The sequence below is a fragment of the Ambystoma mexicanum genome, chromosome 7p, assembly GCF_040938575.1.
Source record: "Ambystoma mexicanum isolate Mex_15411 chromosome 7p, UKY_AmexF1_1, whole genome shotgun sequence".
NCBI classification, from domain to species: Eukaryota; Metazoa; Chordata; class Amphibia; order Caudata; family Ambystomatidae; genus Ambystoma; species Ambystoma mexicanum.
The window spans coordinates 444,214,277-444,232,085 of record NC_090939.1 but is presented as its reverse complement, the minus strand read 5'-3'; the positions used below and the strand labels follow the sequence as shown (position 1 = coordinate 444,232,085).

Here is a 17,809-nt window from a genome sequence, read left to right as displayed (position 1 = left end):
CATGTTAGGTTTCGCTAACTTTTACCGCAGGTTTATCCCCGAATTCTCTCGAATAGTCCAGCCCATCACTGCCTTGTTAAAGAAAAACAAACGTTTTGAATGGTCTACCGAGGCGGAACAAGATTTTCAAGATTTGAAGACTAAATTTATCTCTGCACCAATCTTAAAACACCCTCGCCCCGAACTCCCCTACATCGTGGAAACTGATGCTTCAAGCCTTGCCATGGGGGCAGTTCTATCACAAAAGGACCCGGTAACCAATCAGTTGCATCCCGTGGCATTTTGGTCCCGCAAATTCTCGCCTCCTGAAATCAATTACACGATTACTGACAAGGAACTTCTGGCTATCAAGTCTGCCTTTAAGGCTTGGCAGCATTATCTGCTGGGGGCCCGACACACCGTTACTGTGATTACGGATCACCGAAACCTGCAATATTTGAAAACCGCAAAAGCCCAATCCTCTAGACAACTCCGTTGGGCATTATTCTTTGCCGAGTTTGACTTCATAATTACCTATCGACCTGGTACAAAGAACGGTAAAGCTGATGCCCTTTCTCGGATGGGAGTGGAAGAACACTTGATCAACCCTAAACCTGTACCAATCATTCCCGAACAAAGAATTCTGGGTGCAATCGCCACAGAATCCATAGAGGAAGTTAAGTATAAAGCCAGGCAACTTGTAACTCCAGCAGACATACAGAATTGGCATCTGCAGGGAAAGGACTTTGCAGTAAAGGACAACTTATTGTATTTCCAAGAACGATTATACCTACCCAGCACATATTTACAGAAAAAAGTAATCTCTTGTTATCACGATTCTTTAATGGAAGGTCATCCCGGTATGGCTAAGACCTCAGAAAAGATCAAGCGCTACTTCTGGTGGCCGTCTTGGAAAAAAGATATCAGAGACTTTATAATGTCCTGTGGAGTATGCGCCCAAAACAAGAGTCAAAAGGAAAGACCAGCAGGCCTCTTACGCCCTATTGACATCCCATCTCGCCGTTGGCATACGCTTTCTATGGACTTCATCACTGATCTACCTCCATGCTCCGGATACAATACGATTCTAGTAATCGTGGACTTATTCTCCAAGATGGCGCATTTCATTCCGCTCAAAGGCTTGCCAACTGCAGCAACTCTGGCCCGAGAATTTCTCGAAAACATCGTCCGACTACACGGTTTTCCTTCGGTTCTAGTTTCGGATCGAGGTAGTCAATTTATTTCTCATTTTTGGCAAAGTTGCTGTCGGTCGGCTCAAATTGATGTGAGACTATTGACCAGTCACCACCCTCAGACCGACGGACAAACCGAGAGGACCAATCAAACTCTGGAACAGTATTTACGCTGCATGCTGCAACAAACTGAAAAGACTTGGAAAGACATCCTTTGGATAGCCGAATATGCCTACAATAACTCTGTCCATTCGGGAACTGGGAAAACACCGTTTTTTCTTTTGTACGGCAGTCACCCTCGAACCTCGGAGTTGGATCCCCTCCAAGATCTTGAAACACCAGCAGTAGACTACCTGCATTCTACAATCACCCAAGCCTTTAAGGAAGCTGTTTCTCACCTTCAAAGGGCTAAAGAACAATACAAGAAAGGAGCAGATCAACATCGGAAGGAAGCCCCTTAATATCAAGTAGGGGACCAAGTCTGGTTATCCACCAAATATCTACCTCTAAAAGGACCACGCACATTCAACCCAAGATACCTTGGTCCCTATTCCATCACTACCATAGTAAACCCAGTAGCGGTCAAGTTGGACTTGCCCCCGCACATGAAGATACATCCGGTCTTCCACGTCTCTCTATTAAAACCCGTGCAACCTCAAACCCGACTAACTAAATCTCCAAAACCCATCCTAGTTGATGGAGAACTCGAGTTTGAAGTCAAAAGCATTCTGGACTCCAAGATCTCCAAATCTAAACTATTTTACCTAATTGACTGGAAAGGCTACGGCCCCCAAGAGAGATCCTGGGAACCTGCTGAATATGTCCACGCTCCTCGCCTAATCAAAAGATTTCACCGAACATTTCCTGACAAGCCAAAACCTCCGGAGAAGCCCGGTTTGGGAGGGGCCTTGAGGGGGGGTACTGTCATGATCTCTGCTTCGAAAAGGTCAGGGTTTTCCCAACTCCCTTGGAAGCAGATCCATAACCCAGGTTCCGAGTGCCAACCAGTCCCAATTGGGACCTTTTGGACCCAGTCCTGGCGCCAGTGGCACCAGGCTCATAAATATGCCCAGTCCCAGCGCTGGAAGCGCCGGGCTCATAATGCTTGGGTGGACTTACCTGCAGCAGACCATGCTGCTTACTTGCCTGCCAGTTGAGCCTCTGATCCTCTTCTGTTTGGAACTACTTTTCCTGTTGGGTGGGGCAGGAGCCACTCTCTAGATTCAGAACACTGGAACTCTTCTGGAAAGCAGGAACTCTTTTCTTACCTAGGCGTGGCTGTGGAAGGAGACACCTAAGCACTACAGGAGGCTATTTAAACCACACCCGGTGGATGAATCTTGCTTTGCGTTATTCTGCATCCTCTGCAGCAGAACGCTCATCGTGTCTTCTGCATCGGATCCTGGGCCTAAGGAAAAAGGCTTACCATCCTGAATCCAGTCTTCAGCAACACCTATAAAGACAAGAAAGAACAGGTTAGCATTCCGGCATCTGAAAGACAAAGGCTTACCTACTCTTCGTGCGCTCCGGAGGTCTTCACACTGCATTCCGGCATCTGAAAGACAAAAGCTTACCAACTCTTCGCACGCTCCGGAGGTCTTCGGCGCTGCATCCCGCATCTGAAAGACAAAACAAGGTGCGTTTAAAGACATTGAGGAACTTTAATACTCACGTGCCATTACTCCTTTCCACATCTAACCCAGTGGGTATTCCGGCACCCTGCAGCCGCTCCGAACTCGTACCTGCAAAATAAAAAGACAGTTAGAGCGCATCGTGAAGCAGGCAACAAGCGCTTACTTACGTGCTTCCAGGCGCTTCTATTCATCAAACAGACTCCATCTTCAACTCACTTCAGCCCGTCATCCGCCATCGCCGGAACCCTGCAAAACAAGAGACATCATTATTAAAGACTTTAAAGACAATAGAATTCCTCGAAACTTACCGTTTGTGCAGTAAACGACGGACAGCAATCCTCTGAAGTCAGGAGGCCTGCGCTACCTATCCAGTGAAGAAACTGGTTACAGCACCCTGCCCCGAGGCAGATAGAGAGCTCGGCATTCACTTACCTAAGGTGAGAGCGTTAACCTTTGGGGGTCTACAGGAGAGCAAAAAAGGAAAGAGATAGGGACACCCCAATAACCCCAGTTCATTAATCCCATATTTTCTATCTGCAGACATCTCACTCTTGAAGTCAGGCATACAGTGCACAGAGGTCCAGCCCAAAGAGCCAACCGGGTGCTACACATCACCTTTGAAGATACTGTAGTTGCCCAGTCAAGACCGGCGCCTCTGCGAGAATCAGGTGAGCGTTACACATGCCATGATTTCCAGGGCATCCGAGCTCTTCCAGCTCTGCCCAGAAGAGAAGAAGAAGAAGGAAGGGTTCCTTTACCAACAGCGCGAGGCTAAAAGGAAGACGGTCCTCGCCGTACCTCTTCTTGATGACATCTGGGATGAGGGGCTCGCCCTCCTCAAGAACCCTACCACGGTGCCAGCAAAGAGGGACCGGTACGAGAAGAAGTACCGGGTCCCGACGCTGCCCCCTTGTGCCTTCGGGCGCAACCTACCCCGGATTCGGTCGTCTCGGCGGCGGCAAAGAAGAAAGCTGGGGGGGCATCGGCCTCAACATCAACTTCCCCGCTGGACGGCGAGGGCAGGAAGCTGGACATGATGGGACGACATGTCATCTCATCCGCAGCGACGACTATCAAGGCGGCCAACGCGCTGGCTATCGTAGCCCGCTACGACAAGGAGTTGTGGTTCAAAATCGCCCCTCTGTTGGACTTCCTCCCGGATGCCAAAAGGGCTGAGGCCCTTGAAATCCTACAGGAAGGTGAGATTGCTTCGGACCACGCCATCACGGTGGCAACGGACATCGCCGACACAGGTTTCCATCAGTTGGGCAACGGCGTTTGCCTGAGACGACGAGGATGGCTCAAGGCGACGGATTTCTGCCAGGACGTACAAACCAAGGTTTTGGACATGCCCTTCAATGGGAACAACCTGTTTGGGAAGGCGGTTGATGAGTCGCTTTAGGCCATCAAGACAGACACGGAGACTGCCCGGTCACTGGGAGTGCTCCAACAACGACGGCCGTCCTTTCGGAGCTCCGGAGGCAGACAAGGTGCCTCCAAGGGATCCGGCAGTGGCTCCTCCACGTACCGCCAAGCGGCAAGATCTTCGTCCCAGGAAGCCTAGAGGGGACGCGGCAAGTCAGGTGGTGCCCGTCGTCGTCGACAGGGAGGTCAAGGAAGCAAGGCGGCCTCCAAACAAGATTGTACCGACCGTGGGGTCAGGCCCCCGCCGAAGCACCCCGGTGGGAGGCCGGCTGGCGAGGTTCATCAGCGTGTGGGAGTCCATCTCCACCGACCGTTGGGTGCTGGACGCCCTGGCCCAAGGGCACGCCCTCGAGTTTCAGAAGAAGTGCCCTCGCGTTCCACCCGTGGCCAGGAAGGAAAATCACATCCCTCAACTACTGCTGGAAGTAAGGGCGATGCTCAAGAAAGGTGCCATCAAGCTCGTCCCAAAGAGGATTCGGGGCTCCGGAGTTTACTCAAGGTACTTCCTCGTAAGAAAGAAGACAGGAGGATGGCGCCCCATCCTGGACCTGCGACGACTGAACAAGTACATCAAGGCACAGAAGTTCCGGATGGTCGCCCTCCAGCACGTGCTGGGACAGCTGGAGGAGGGCGATTTCCTGTTATCGTTGGACTTGGAGGATGCGTACTTCCACATCCCCATTCTAAAAAGACACCGAAAGTTCCTCAGGTTCGTGGTCCAAGGGCGGCACTACCAGTTCAAGGCCCTCCCGTTCGGTTTGAAGTCGGCACCCAGGGTGTTCACCAAGTGCCTCGCACTGGTGGCGGCGCAGCTGCGCCTACAGGGGATCCACGTCTACCCCTACCTGGATGACTGTCTCATCCGGGCAAGGACAAGGGAGCTCACCGTGGAGCACACTGCGAAGACCGTCCAGCTGCTCACGGATCTGGGATTCTCCATTAATTTTCCAAAATCCCAGCTGGTTCCGTCGCAAGTCGCCCTGTTTCTGGGAGCCAATCTCGACACAGTGGCGCGGCTGGCCTCGCCGTCGGAGGAAAGGACCAGGACCATTCTGGGCAAGGTGCAGCGTCTGCTGGCCACGGACATGGCCAGGGTAAGATCTATCAAGTCCCTCCTCGGGATGATGTCCTCCTGCATTTATCTGGTGCGCCTTTGCAGGCTTCGGATGCGCCCCTTACAAGAGTTCCTCGACGCCCACTGGGTCCAGTCGATGGGCAGCTTCGAGGACAGGATTCCTCTCAACGAGATGTTCCATTAGGCGATCCGGTGGTGGGGCACCCGCTCTCATCTGTCGGCGGGCACGGACTTTCAGACCCCAGCTCACCAGGTGACGACGGACGCCTCCCTGGAAGGTTGGGGAGCGCACTCAGGAGATCTTCACGCGAGAGGCCTTTGGCTCCCGGAGGAGAAGTCACTCCACATCAACATCTTGGAGCTCCGCGCAGTGTTCTGGGCCCTCAGGTCCTTTCTTCCATCCCTCAAGGGCAAGGTGGTGAGGATCTTCACCGACAACACCACCACGATGTTCTACATCCGGAAGCAGGGCGGAACCAGATCCCCGGCCCTATCCAAGGAAGCCCAGGATCTGTGGCATTGGGCCATCGCCCAAGGGATGTTTCTGGTGCCTCTTCATCTGGCAGGAATTAAAAACACGATCGCCGACTCACTCAGCAGAGAGCTGCGCTCGTGCCACGAGTAGGAACTACTCCAGGATCAAGTGGATAGACTCTTCCGACGATGGGGCGAACCCCAAATCGATCTCTTTGCGACGGCAACGAATTCCAAGTGCCGGAGGTTCGCCAGCAGGTTTCCCCAGCCGAGGAGCATGGGCGATGCTTTCTCATTCCCCTGGGATGGCCTATTTCTTTATGCGTTCCCTCCGCTGCCGTTGCTGCTCCGGCTCATCAACCAGCTCAAGAGGTCCCGGTGCAGGATGATCCTCGTCGCACCAGCGTGGCCGAGACAGATCTCGTTCCCGGACCTTCTGGACTTGTCAACGTCCACACCAGTCAAGCTGCCGACGGACGCAGACCTTCTCTCCAGAGAAGGAGGCGCCATTCTTCACTACAACCCGGAGTCGCTGAACTTGCAGGCCTGGCTCCTGCAGCACTAGAGTTTGGAGGGTACGACACCCCAGCCGACTGCAGAGAGGTTCTTGCACAGGCCAGGGCATCCTCAACTCTCAAGTGCTACGGACATAAGTGGAAGAGGTTCTCTGTCTGGTGCCGTGCACAGAAGATTAACCCTCTGCGGATTACGGCCCCCCAAGTATTGCTGTACCTACTGTCATTGGCAAAGGCTGGACTAGCTCACGCTTCCATCAAGATACGTCTGGCCGCCATCTCACGATACACCAGAACTACGGGATGGGCGTCCTTGTGGTCTCATCGACTTGTGAAGGAATTTATGAAAGGATTGTTCCGATCATTCCCGCCGGTGAAGGCTCCTGCCCCGGCGTGGGAGCTCAACATGGTGCTGACCAGGCTCATGGGCCCCCATTTGAGCCTATGCATTCGGCACCATTGAAGTTTCTGTCGTGGAAGACAGCGTTGCTCATGGCCATCACCTCCGCACGACGAGTGGGAGAGATTCAGGCCCTATCTTGCAAGCCTCCATACTTGACTTTTCATGACACGAGGGTGGTACTGAGGACGCACCCCTCCTTTATGCCCAAGGTGCTGTCGGAATTCCACCTCAATGAACCCTTTGTGTTGCCAGTTTTCTTCCCGTCTCCTTCGTCGCCGGGTGAAAGGACTCTGCACTCGCTGGACGTAGCTAGAGAGCTGAAGTTCTTCGTGGACCGCACAAAGTGTTTTCGGAAGACATCACAGCTGTTTGTGAACTTTGGGACTGTGAATCAAGGGAAGGCTCTCTCGAAGACTTCCATTTCCAGATGGCTCTCCGGCTGCATCATGCACTGTCACCGGTTGGCAAACCGACCGCTGCCCGGCTGTCCGAGAGCCCATTCGACCAGAGCGATCGCTGCTACCACGGCGTTCCTGTCTGGTGTGCCCCTGCTGGACATCTGCAGGGCTGCGACGTGGAGGTCGACGCACACATTTACAAGATTCTACTGCGTCAATCGGGACTCCAGGGAGGAGTCCAGGGTCGGCCAAGCAGTGCTGTGCAACCTGTTCGCTTAAGGTGAGCCGGGTGAGGAGGTAAGAGATGCTTAATGTTGAGTTGTTGTATTGCTTAATGTTGAGCCTGTTGCCACCTCCTGTGGTTGCACATGTGTGTACTGCTATGTATTCTCTTATACATGAGCATGTGAATCCATGCCAGACCCCATGCTGGAGAAGGAACAAGTTACTTACCTGTAAATGTTGTTCTCCAGCATTGGTCTGGCATGGATTCACATGCGAACCCTCCCGCCTACCCCTCTGCGGCTCTTCACTTGGTCATACTGCCACTTTACGTGCTACCAAATCTGAGGATGGCTGTCAGAGGCGGGGCGAGGGCAGTCATTGGCTGGGGGCAGTATGACCCAGAGACCAGTGATTGATTACTACTAAGAAAGACAGATCAGAAACGAAACTGATACTGATGTTTTTCTATACCGAGGATTCCCGGCCTGACGACGGGGAATATTCATGAGCATGTGAATCCATGCCAGACCCATGCTGGAGAACAACAGTTACAGGTAAGTAACTAGTTCCTTATAGGGAATAGCACATTTCAGTCACTCCTTAGAGAGTTAGGAAGAGAGTTACACTTTCTCACCTGGTTGTTTTACCAATTTCAACTGCAGTTACAGGTTTTTAGTTGTGGTGGTTTAATCTGCAGTTAGGAGTGAGTTTGTGGGATAATATGCACGCACTTATTTAATATGGTATTTTCTCCTATTTGTTTTCCCAGCTGAGCAACCCATAGTTGGGTAGGGTTTTTTTGGAGAATTCCTGGCTCTTAATTTTTTCGGCCAATCCTTTTATTCCATTCATTTAAGGTAGCTTTTCCCTCTGCCATTCGTATGTCAGTACCCCCATCTACAGAACATGCACCCCTGCGCAGAAGCAGGATGGAGAGGCCATCATCTCATAACTTAAGGTAACGTGAGTGACATTGATATAGGAAGAGTTTAAAGAGGAAAACACAAGTTAATTCTCAGGTTCACCATATAGAATTCATTTTGATCAGCTCCCTGTGCTTTTTCCTAGATTCCAGGTGGGATAGGAGATAGGTCTTAGTTGAGCGAGAGATAGAGAGAGAGAGAGAGAGAGAGAGAGAGAGAGACAGAGAGAGAGAGAGAGAGAGAGAGCAATGCACTCTGAGAAGGGTTTTTGTAGTCATTAGGAGTGGTGTCCCTGCGGAGTCTAAGGTAAGCGTTACAATTACAATGCAATCATTGCCCTCTTGTGGAATGCAAACATAGACATACAATACATTGCAGACAATTCCACTGCAGTTGCAAGATATTTATTTATTTTATTTTTGTATTTGTAGAGTGCACTACAGCCGACAGGCGTCGAGGCGCTTTGTATGAAAATGTAAGGAAGCTTAATTGTTATTACAGTGATAATTGTATGTTTACGTCTTGGTTAGAGGCATGTTACAGAGAACAAATTATAACATGGAACTTAGGATTAACAATTCAGACAAATAGCCTGGTTTTGATGGCTTTGCAGAATGCCAAATGGGAGTCAATCATCCTAAGGTGCGCAGGAAGGGAATTCCAGAATGAGGCAGCATGGAGGGGAAGCTAGTGCGAACTGCCCTCACTTTCCTACTTTTGGGAGTGGAGATCAGGTTGGTGTAGGCCACTTTATTAGGCCTTAGAGAGGAGAGTTTCTGAATTTGGGTGGCCAGGTAGGAGGGTGCTAGATCATGGAGGCATTTATGCACGAATGAGAGAGTTTTGAAGATGATCCTTTCTTTAACTGGCAGCCAGTGCACCTGCCTCCTTGTTGTGGAGATATGATCCTTCCTGGAAATCCCAGTAGCAGCCTGGAGGGCATTGTTCGGGACCACATGTAGTATGGCAATGTTTTTGCTGGAGGACCCTACCAGGAGTGCATTGCAATAGTCCAGTCTTGATCCAATGATTGCCAGGCAATGGTGAGGCAATTGGGCAAGGAGAGGAAGCGCCTCGCTGCACTAAGTAGCTTGGAGAACTAGGCAGACGAGGAGACAATGGCGCTGATTTGTCTATCCATGCTCAGGTCCATGGTCAGGTCTGAGTCAAGATAGACACCAAGTGTGTTGATCATTTGATATGTCACAGCCTATCTCACAGCCTATCAGCTGAGAAAACAGAGCCAAAAGACCTCTGGGATGACATATCATCTGACAAAACACTATCACAAAAGTTGTACAGCTTTGGTATAAAATTGCCCCCCATAGAGAATACTGGTGATACAAAGCTGAAGACTGTTTAACAGGTACAGCCTTATATGGCAAATCTGAACACATTGTGTGGCTGAACCTTGGTCCAGCTTCATCCTGAAAAAGAGTACTAAACTCCTACCAAGAGATAGAAACCATAGCCACAAATGATCCCTAAAGCCAGGACATTTTAAAAAACAATTTAATTGACATATACTACTCAAACAGAAGTACTGCTTTGGAAAAAATGTGTCTGTTTGACATTGCTCAAAACTACACCTACAAAAACAATTTCACATCAAATGAGACAACTGGCAATTATCCAGACTGTACTTGTGAAGGTAGCCTTGTGAAACTCATCAAACTCATTCTAATTGATCAAATAAAGTTAGCATTTAAATCTCCACAACATAGAAAACTGTATTACATGGCCTTACTCCAACTTTTTAAACCTTGGAGAAAAGAAGAAGAATTATTAGGGTGGTATGACTTTTTTAAAGCTGTATTCAAAGCAAATGATAGCAGTATAACAAATGACAATTTCAAACAATTCAAAGAAATGTTGGCCAATGAACTCCAACAAGAAGAAGAAATTGAAGCTCAACTAGATAAGGACATTCCTGAGGCCAGTCAACATTCTCTTACAGGAAGCCAAGAACCACTTGGAGAATAAATCATTCTAAATGAAACAGAAATAGCCAAGAGTGAGGTAGGAAATACCATGCATCAATAGAAACAATATGAGGAAGACTTGACAGTGATCGAATCACAGCTAAATGATGAACAACTCACCATTTATCTAGAAGTCACTCAAGAAATTCAACATGGTTTTAAACATGAAATTAAAACCTGTAGCTGTAACAATTATAAGTCTCTGCTCATGCATGTAAGTGTTGAAGCTGGTTCTGGTAAAACATTCGTAATTAAAATAATCAGCAAATGGCTACAAAACTTATCAAACAGCAACCTTTCGGCTGTAGTAAAAGCCTCCACAGGTTTAGCAGGCTACAATGTAGGAGATGTAACTTTACACTGACTACTGCGCCTCCCTGTAGAACTCCAAAAAGAAAATGGAATACTACATATTATCAGCTCTAGCCGCTACTGAAGTACACAGAATTCTGAAACAAATGAAAGTGCTCTTGATGGATGAAGTAAGCATGGTTCCAACCTCATGTTGGCTTTAATTCATCTCAGAATGCAAGAAGTCCTTAAAAGCAACTATGAATAACTGTTTGGAGGAAATTATGTTATTGTTTTCGGTTAACACCAGTGAAACTTCAACCTATTTTCAAAACATTAGGTCACAAACAATGCTGCAATACGATCTGCAGTATTAGACATTTTAAATCTCTGTCAACATTTTCACTACATAGTACTAATTCAAAACATGTGTCAGTCTACATACCTCAAATATGCTAACATTTTAAAAAAGTATTAGTACTGGTCTGCTTACTATAGATGCAAACTCCATTAAATAGTAGAATAATCCATGAGCTATATGGACAAAAAACATCTGCTCCTAATGTCATGGAACAATTAACTCAGCAAAATATAAAATACATGTCCTTAATGCCAACCCTTGCTAACTGTAGTCAATTAAATGAAACAATGTTGAAAAAAGAAATGCAACCAATACTGCATATCAGATCCACAAACAAACTAGAAGTGCATGGCATGACCCTTCCTATGTGTCAACAAGCAACAGCACGACTAAATAACTTTGGAAAATATATTTCCAACACAGCTAGATTTGAAAAAATATTGACTTTGTGTCTAAACCACAGAGCAAGTCTAAAATGTAACCTTGATGTAGAACAAAGTTTAGTCAATGGAACAATTGGTACAGTTGTTGGCTTCCAAACAACATGACAAAAACATTCAGTTTGTCAACATCCAAAAGCTAAAAGAATTGACTGCACAATAGCATGTTTCGTTCTTTTCAAAGACATGTACGTACGCAGAGAACAATTTTCTTTATCTCTTGCATATGTTGTCACTATTCACAAATCACAAGGTCTAACCCTATATCAAGCATTGATTAACATTGACACCACAGTCTTTAAAGGAGGTACGAGTTGCGGAGCACTTTCACATCTGTGTACACTAAATGGTATATTCCTAGTTAACTTTGATGCAAAGTCAAAGCTGACATTCCTTGCATCCAGGAATACAACAGGCTATGCACATTATATAACCCCCATCTAGATATGTAAACCTGCATCTCAAAAAAGGAAACCTTTAAAAAGAAAATGAATACAAACAGAATATATAACAGATATCCCAACAATACCTCTAAAGAATCAATGACCAACTCCTTCTGCATAAAAGAATACAACCACAAAACTGTCTAGTACAACATCAACTACACATCCATCTGAAAACAAAGACACAAATGTCTCTTCACCAGAAAAATCTGCAGGCCTATCAAACAATCCACAAACAGAACTCTCTGGTCCATTTAAATTCAGCAACACACCTGGAGTAAATTGTTATGCTAATGTAACAATCAATCTTCTCTTCCAATTGCCACCAATTGTTCACAGCATTTCATTAAACAGCTGAGACCAGTTCTGTTTGCAAATGCTCATCCTTCATAAAAATGCCACAAATAATCCTGAAACCACTTACAGTGTATCATAGGTAAGGCAAGAATTGGACTACTGTGCAGGAATGGTAAAATTTACCATAAACACACAGGAAGATCCACAATAATTCCTAATGCCCTTAATACAAGTACTGGAAAATAAAAAAAACCTATACATATTATCTACCATATTTCATACACATGGAAACATGCATGCACTCTCTACAACCATGTTTACAAGAGCTCATCCCCAATGAAGGATGTGTATATGTATCCATACCAAATTCCGAATCCGATGCACTGTGCAAGCTTCTATAGAATGCAAATCATGGCATATTATGTTCTTTTTGGAATTCAGACAATTGTTCCACCATAAAAATGAACTCACATAGCCAATATGTCATACTAATGCTTCTAATGTACAATGCAAATGGTACCATAAATAACTGTAAGCTTACAGGCTTCACACACGTCCAAGTATCTCTTGGAACAAAAACATTCACAACAGTAGGTATAATATACCACACTGGTTCCACAACCAGTTCAGGGCACTACACTAAATATGTCAAACAAAATCAGTGATCGGTTTGAATGTAATGACACCTCCACTACTCCAAAACATAGGTTACCAGCAAATCTAACAAATGCCTACTTAATATTCCTTCAACCCACATTTAGGCACTAAACTGTAGCACAATTAACAGAATACACCAACGGGTATTTAACTAGATCCATAATACTACAATAGTACTTTTAAAAGTCAATATAGTTCGAATATGTCAACTGGTATCTATCTACATAACAAGTACCCTTCATTACAAAACACTCCAAATATGCCATCACAATTCTTATATGACAAAATATCTTCTAAACTCTAATGTACTTAGAATAAGCCAACAGATATCTAACTATTTTAAGCATTCCCCTAATCACAACATACTTCAAACAAACATATTATCACACTTACACATACATAATTGTAATCATTTTTTTAATCCAGTATGTATTTTCTTTCCCAATGACCCAATGATTATTTATTGTCAGTATAACAGCAGTGTCTCATACACTAATGCTGTACCACACACAATACTTAGAATCTACTGTTTATGAGGGTCTAAAAAATAAATGCATATGTAAAATTGTATACAATTAAATCTTTTAAACTATTCTGCTTAACACATTATACTGGGTTTTTTCGACAGAGAATGAACCAGAGATTCCAGCTTCATAACGCTATGTAACTAAGTAACCATACCAAGTATAATTAAATACATATTCTATAAGCACTATTCTCAATTGTACTACAATCATAAATACCATATACCGTTCAATGATATCATTCCACTATATTACAAACAGTTTATACTCCCACTACATTGCCTATAATTACTAAAGACATATTACTACTATGGTGGTTGTGGCCACCACAATACAAATAACCATTTAACAATTTCGTACAATACACCATCAAATAATGAAACTCACCCTGAACCCCATACTCCTACTACATTAACTCTAATTACTATACATATATTACTACTCTGGTGGTTGTGGCCAGTGGACAGATTCTTGGGGCCATGGCCTACCGCCATGCGCCCCAGAATCTGAACACTGGCCACAACCACCCCAATACAATTGACCAGACAACAAATACAAGCAATACACCGTCAAATAATAAAACTGTGCCTGAACCCCGTGTAATCAGAACGATGTCCGCGGACAACCAAAGTGACCGCAGACTCAGCAACATTTGCAAACCCTTTTTTCACCTCAAAAACAACTCCATATAACCTTCATTCCACTCCCCTACCTTTGCAATGTCCCTAAATCTCTTTTCCAAGCCACTCATTCACTGCGCTGTCTGCGAACTACCGCAGTGTCTGCAGTGTGGGCGGCACCCGCACCTGCTTTTTTCACCTACAAAAACAGCTCCATATCATCTTTTTTCTAACCCCAACCTTCTCATCCCCTCTTTCCATGACCAAATAACCCAAAATGTGTTTTACAGACTTTTTCCCTGCCTCATTGCCCGTGGGCACCAGAGGCTGTTGGGCGGATCTAAAATGGCGGCTGTTTCTAAAAAAATTACGCACCTCACACTCTTAACCATCCAAACAGCAGGTGCGTCCAATGTCTGTGGACATCACGCTGTCCTCTGGGCCAATCAGAGTCCCGTCAGCAGAGCGAACAGGGAATTGAGTCCATGGACTAAACCCAGATATCATAAATGTATTTTTATATACTTTTTGGCGTTTCAATAAAATCTACTGAATGGATTTAAACCAAATATATCAATGCACGCTTACGGGACCATGCCACCACTCCCGTTGCAAATTTGGTGAAAATCCGTCCAACGGTTTGGGCTGTAGGCGTGAGCAAAACATCTTTTCCATTGCATCTATGGGAAAAACCACACATTTTGGGACCACCCCTAACTTTCACCCCTACACGAAACCTGACCAAACCTCACAGAATCAATGTGATGGGCCATGTACATTTTTTTTGCCAAGTTTGGTGTGGATTCGTCCAGGGGGAGCAAAGTTATAAGCCACCCAATAAGTTCTCTTCCTGTAGTTTGAGCCACCTAACCATAACTACAGGGCCGCTACCGCCGGCCCGTAATACTAGCAGGTGTACCTATGCTTTGCATGGTAATTCCTGTTTCAGTCCTAGTTTGAAGTTTATTTAATTAACTAAACCAATGCTTCTTTATAGACAATAGTGCTTGTCTCTCCTAGTATGAACAAATTGTCTTTTTTTCCAACTCTGGAGTGTAAAGACTGGTAGGGGGTGATCTGTACTTCTGCTCTCTATATGGTAGAGGGGAGGCACAGAGGACCCCAGCCTAGATTCTCTATTCGGTAGCTATGGTCGAGCAATCAAGGCCTAGCTTCTCAGGAGGTGATGCAGGCAGGTTCTTAAGTACACTGTAGTCCCCAAGCCCCCACAAAGGAATGTCCACACCCTGTATTGGTTAGAACACAGTCTTTATATAATCAATATTCAAGGTTATGTACACTTATCATAATAACTCACTTTGTACTTAGGAAAATCAACAATGGCAAATATATACAATATATATACAATTCTAAAGTGGTACCACCCTTTGTATTAGATCTCATTAAAGTGCATCAACAATACTGTAACAATGTCACACAGATCAATAGAGTGAAACCAGCAATAGAGAGAGGAGAGAAAATAAGATGGTTAGCAATAGGCAGAATACTGGCCCCTACCACTAGACACAGTTCTGTGTGGCGATCCCCCCACCTGGGCAACCTGTAAAATAAAGATATAGCACAATCCCAGTCCATATATTGTTCTGCAAGTCTTATTCCCTCCTATAATGTTTTTACCCCCCCAATGTACCTGGTGGAGGTGAGTTCTTTGAAGAGGCGTCGACAGATCCTTCTTGAGCGACCCCCTTCCAAGCGGGAGTCACGGATCGTCGAGAGGCGTCGAGAAGCGTCGAGGAACTCGGCGTTCGGCGGCGGGGAATCGACGGCCCTTCTTGAATGCCTTCCCTTTCAAGCAGGAGAAACGGGGCGTCGAACGTCTGACAACAAACAGGGTAGAATGGCGTCAATGAGGTGGCAGCTTCGATCCAAGCGGTGCTCGTCGACGACGGAGCGTTGGCGTCCTGCAAGGCAGAGGCGTGCAGGGCACCTCGATGACAATTGTTCTGGACCGCAAAGGCGTCGAGTCGTTCGAGTCTTTGTGGTCTTCGGGTGGCGGGAAACCCACCGGCAGGTTTCTCCTCGGCGCGTTGGTCGTCCTTGACTTTCTCCGGCAGGATAAAGCGGCCGACGGTGCGGACGAGGGAGTCCTTCGATTCAACTGTTCTTAGGCAAGGAGCGGACAGCTCTGGTCGTCGGTGGCACGGCCTCAAGTGGCTCCCACGGCTGGGCAACACAACTTCGACGGGCCTCCAGCGGTTACACAGACCTGCGAACCCTGGTCGACGGTAATGGAATTCGACGGCGGCGATGTCCGGGTGCTTCACTTCGATCTCCTCAGCGGTCCTGTCTCGGGTCGGCAGCCTTTAGAGGGTCTGACTTCCAGGGCGCTTTGGTGAAGATGTAGCGGTGCTCGATGATCCCTCGGAGCACGGGAAGAAAGCGCCTTACCAGGTCCTCTCTCGGGTCAGTCCTCGACGAATTCGGCAGCTTTCAGATCGGTCGAAGCAAGTGCAACGGCAAGTCTTCTTCTTCCAGCTGGGCGTCGAGGATCAGCAGTTCCAGTTACTCTTAGAGTGGAGACTCAGCTTCTGAACGCTTCTGAACAATTACTAGTGGTGAGGTGTCCCCAGATAAACTATTCTGTCTCTCATCCACACTGCTGGCACACACTCAGCAGCCAATCATACAGAAGGGCATTCATGCAGTCAGTCAGCCAATCAGGCACACAGTGCATTCAGGCCACACTCCTCCCTTTCAGATACTCACAACAAGGAATGTGGATTGGGACAAGTACCCAGCCATTCAACACTACACACTGCATTCAGGCCAGTTTCGGGCAGGGCTGTCTCAGTCTTTGTCTCTCATGCCAGAAACCAGACAACCACAACAAGGAGTGTATATTGGTCACAAACTCCATTCACCCAGGTCACACCCACAGGAGGTACCCACAACATACAGTCACTGGGAAGGCTCCAGTCAGTCTAGCTGGGCCTTCACAACAACACCATATATGGAACTTCCACCCAACAGCCAGTCAGGGGGAAGGGACAGAGTCAGGGCTTCCCAGGACTTTGGGAAAATAAGGTGACAGGCAATAGAAAGCAAGAGGCCACAGGGGCCATCTTGTTTCCTATCAGGAATCAACTGATCCCAATGGCAGGGCCTGGGTGTCCCAAAATGGAGGACACCCAGAGCACCTGTCAAATTCAGCATGGAGCTGCCACCAGCCCATACCCTGCTCTGTGGGCCACCCACAGGTGCCCAAAAACATACACTAGGGGCACAGGGTTGTACCCCTACCCATGGGTGCCATAAGGGTAGCCCATGGGTCTGTTCACCAAACCAAAAGAGAGAGCTGCACTGCCAGGAGTCCCACATGGACTCCTGGGCAGAAAACACGACAGAACACACGATAAAAAGCAGTAAAGGACAAGGATTCAGAGGCCCTGTCCCTCTGATGCATTTCCAGCATCACAGTCGCCCCCCCCAGACTGAGGTGGAGGGTGTCTAATCTCCCACGGATAGACACCCTCATCCAGACGGTCAACATACCTTCTGGAAAGGCCATCTGCATTATCGTGACTCTTCCCTGGTCTGTGCTCTATGGTGAAGTCTAGCCCTTGCAGGCTAATGGACCACCTGAGCAATTTCGGATTCTCACCCTTCATCTGCATAAGCCACTTCAGGGGCTTATGATCTGTTTGGACCTTGAAGGTAGACCCCGTAAGGTAGGGCCTAAAACGCCTAAGGCTCCATACTATGCTAAAACACTCCTTTTCAACAGTAGCCCACCTAAGTTCTCTATCCTTGAGTTGTCTACTGATGAATATGATAGGATGTTGTCTCCCTTTGTCATCTAACTGGGACAAGACAGCTCCAATGCCGGTGTCGCAGGCATCCGTCTGGACGATAAAGGGTCGGCTGTAGTCAGGCGCACACATCACAGGTGCCCTACACAGACTTTCTTTCAAGCCATCAAAGGCCCCCTG

The 17,809-nt window shown here is 47.0% G+C and overlaps 1 protein-coding gene across 1 annotated transcript in view; it reads left to right on the top strand.

The window, feature by feature from the left end:
- POU1F1 (POU class 1 homeobox 1) overlaps positions 1-17,809 on the top strand; it is a 367,881-nt gene that overhangs the window by 205,529 nt on the left and 144,543 nt on the right. The window lies entirely within an intron of this gene.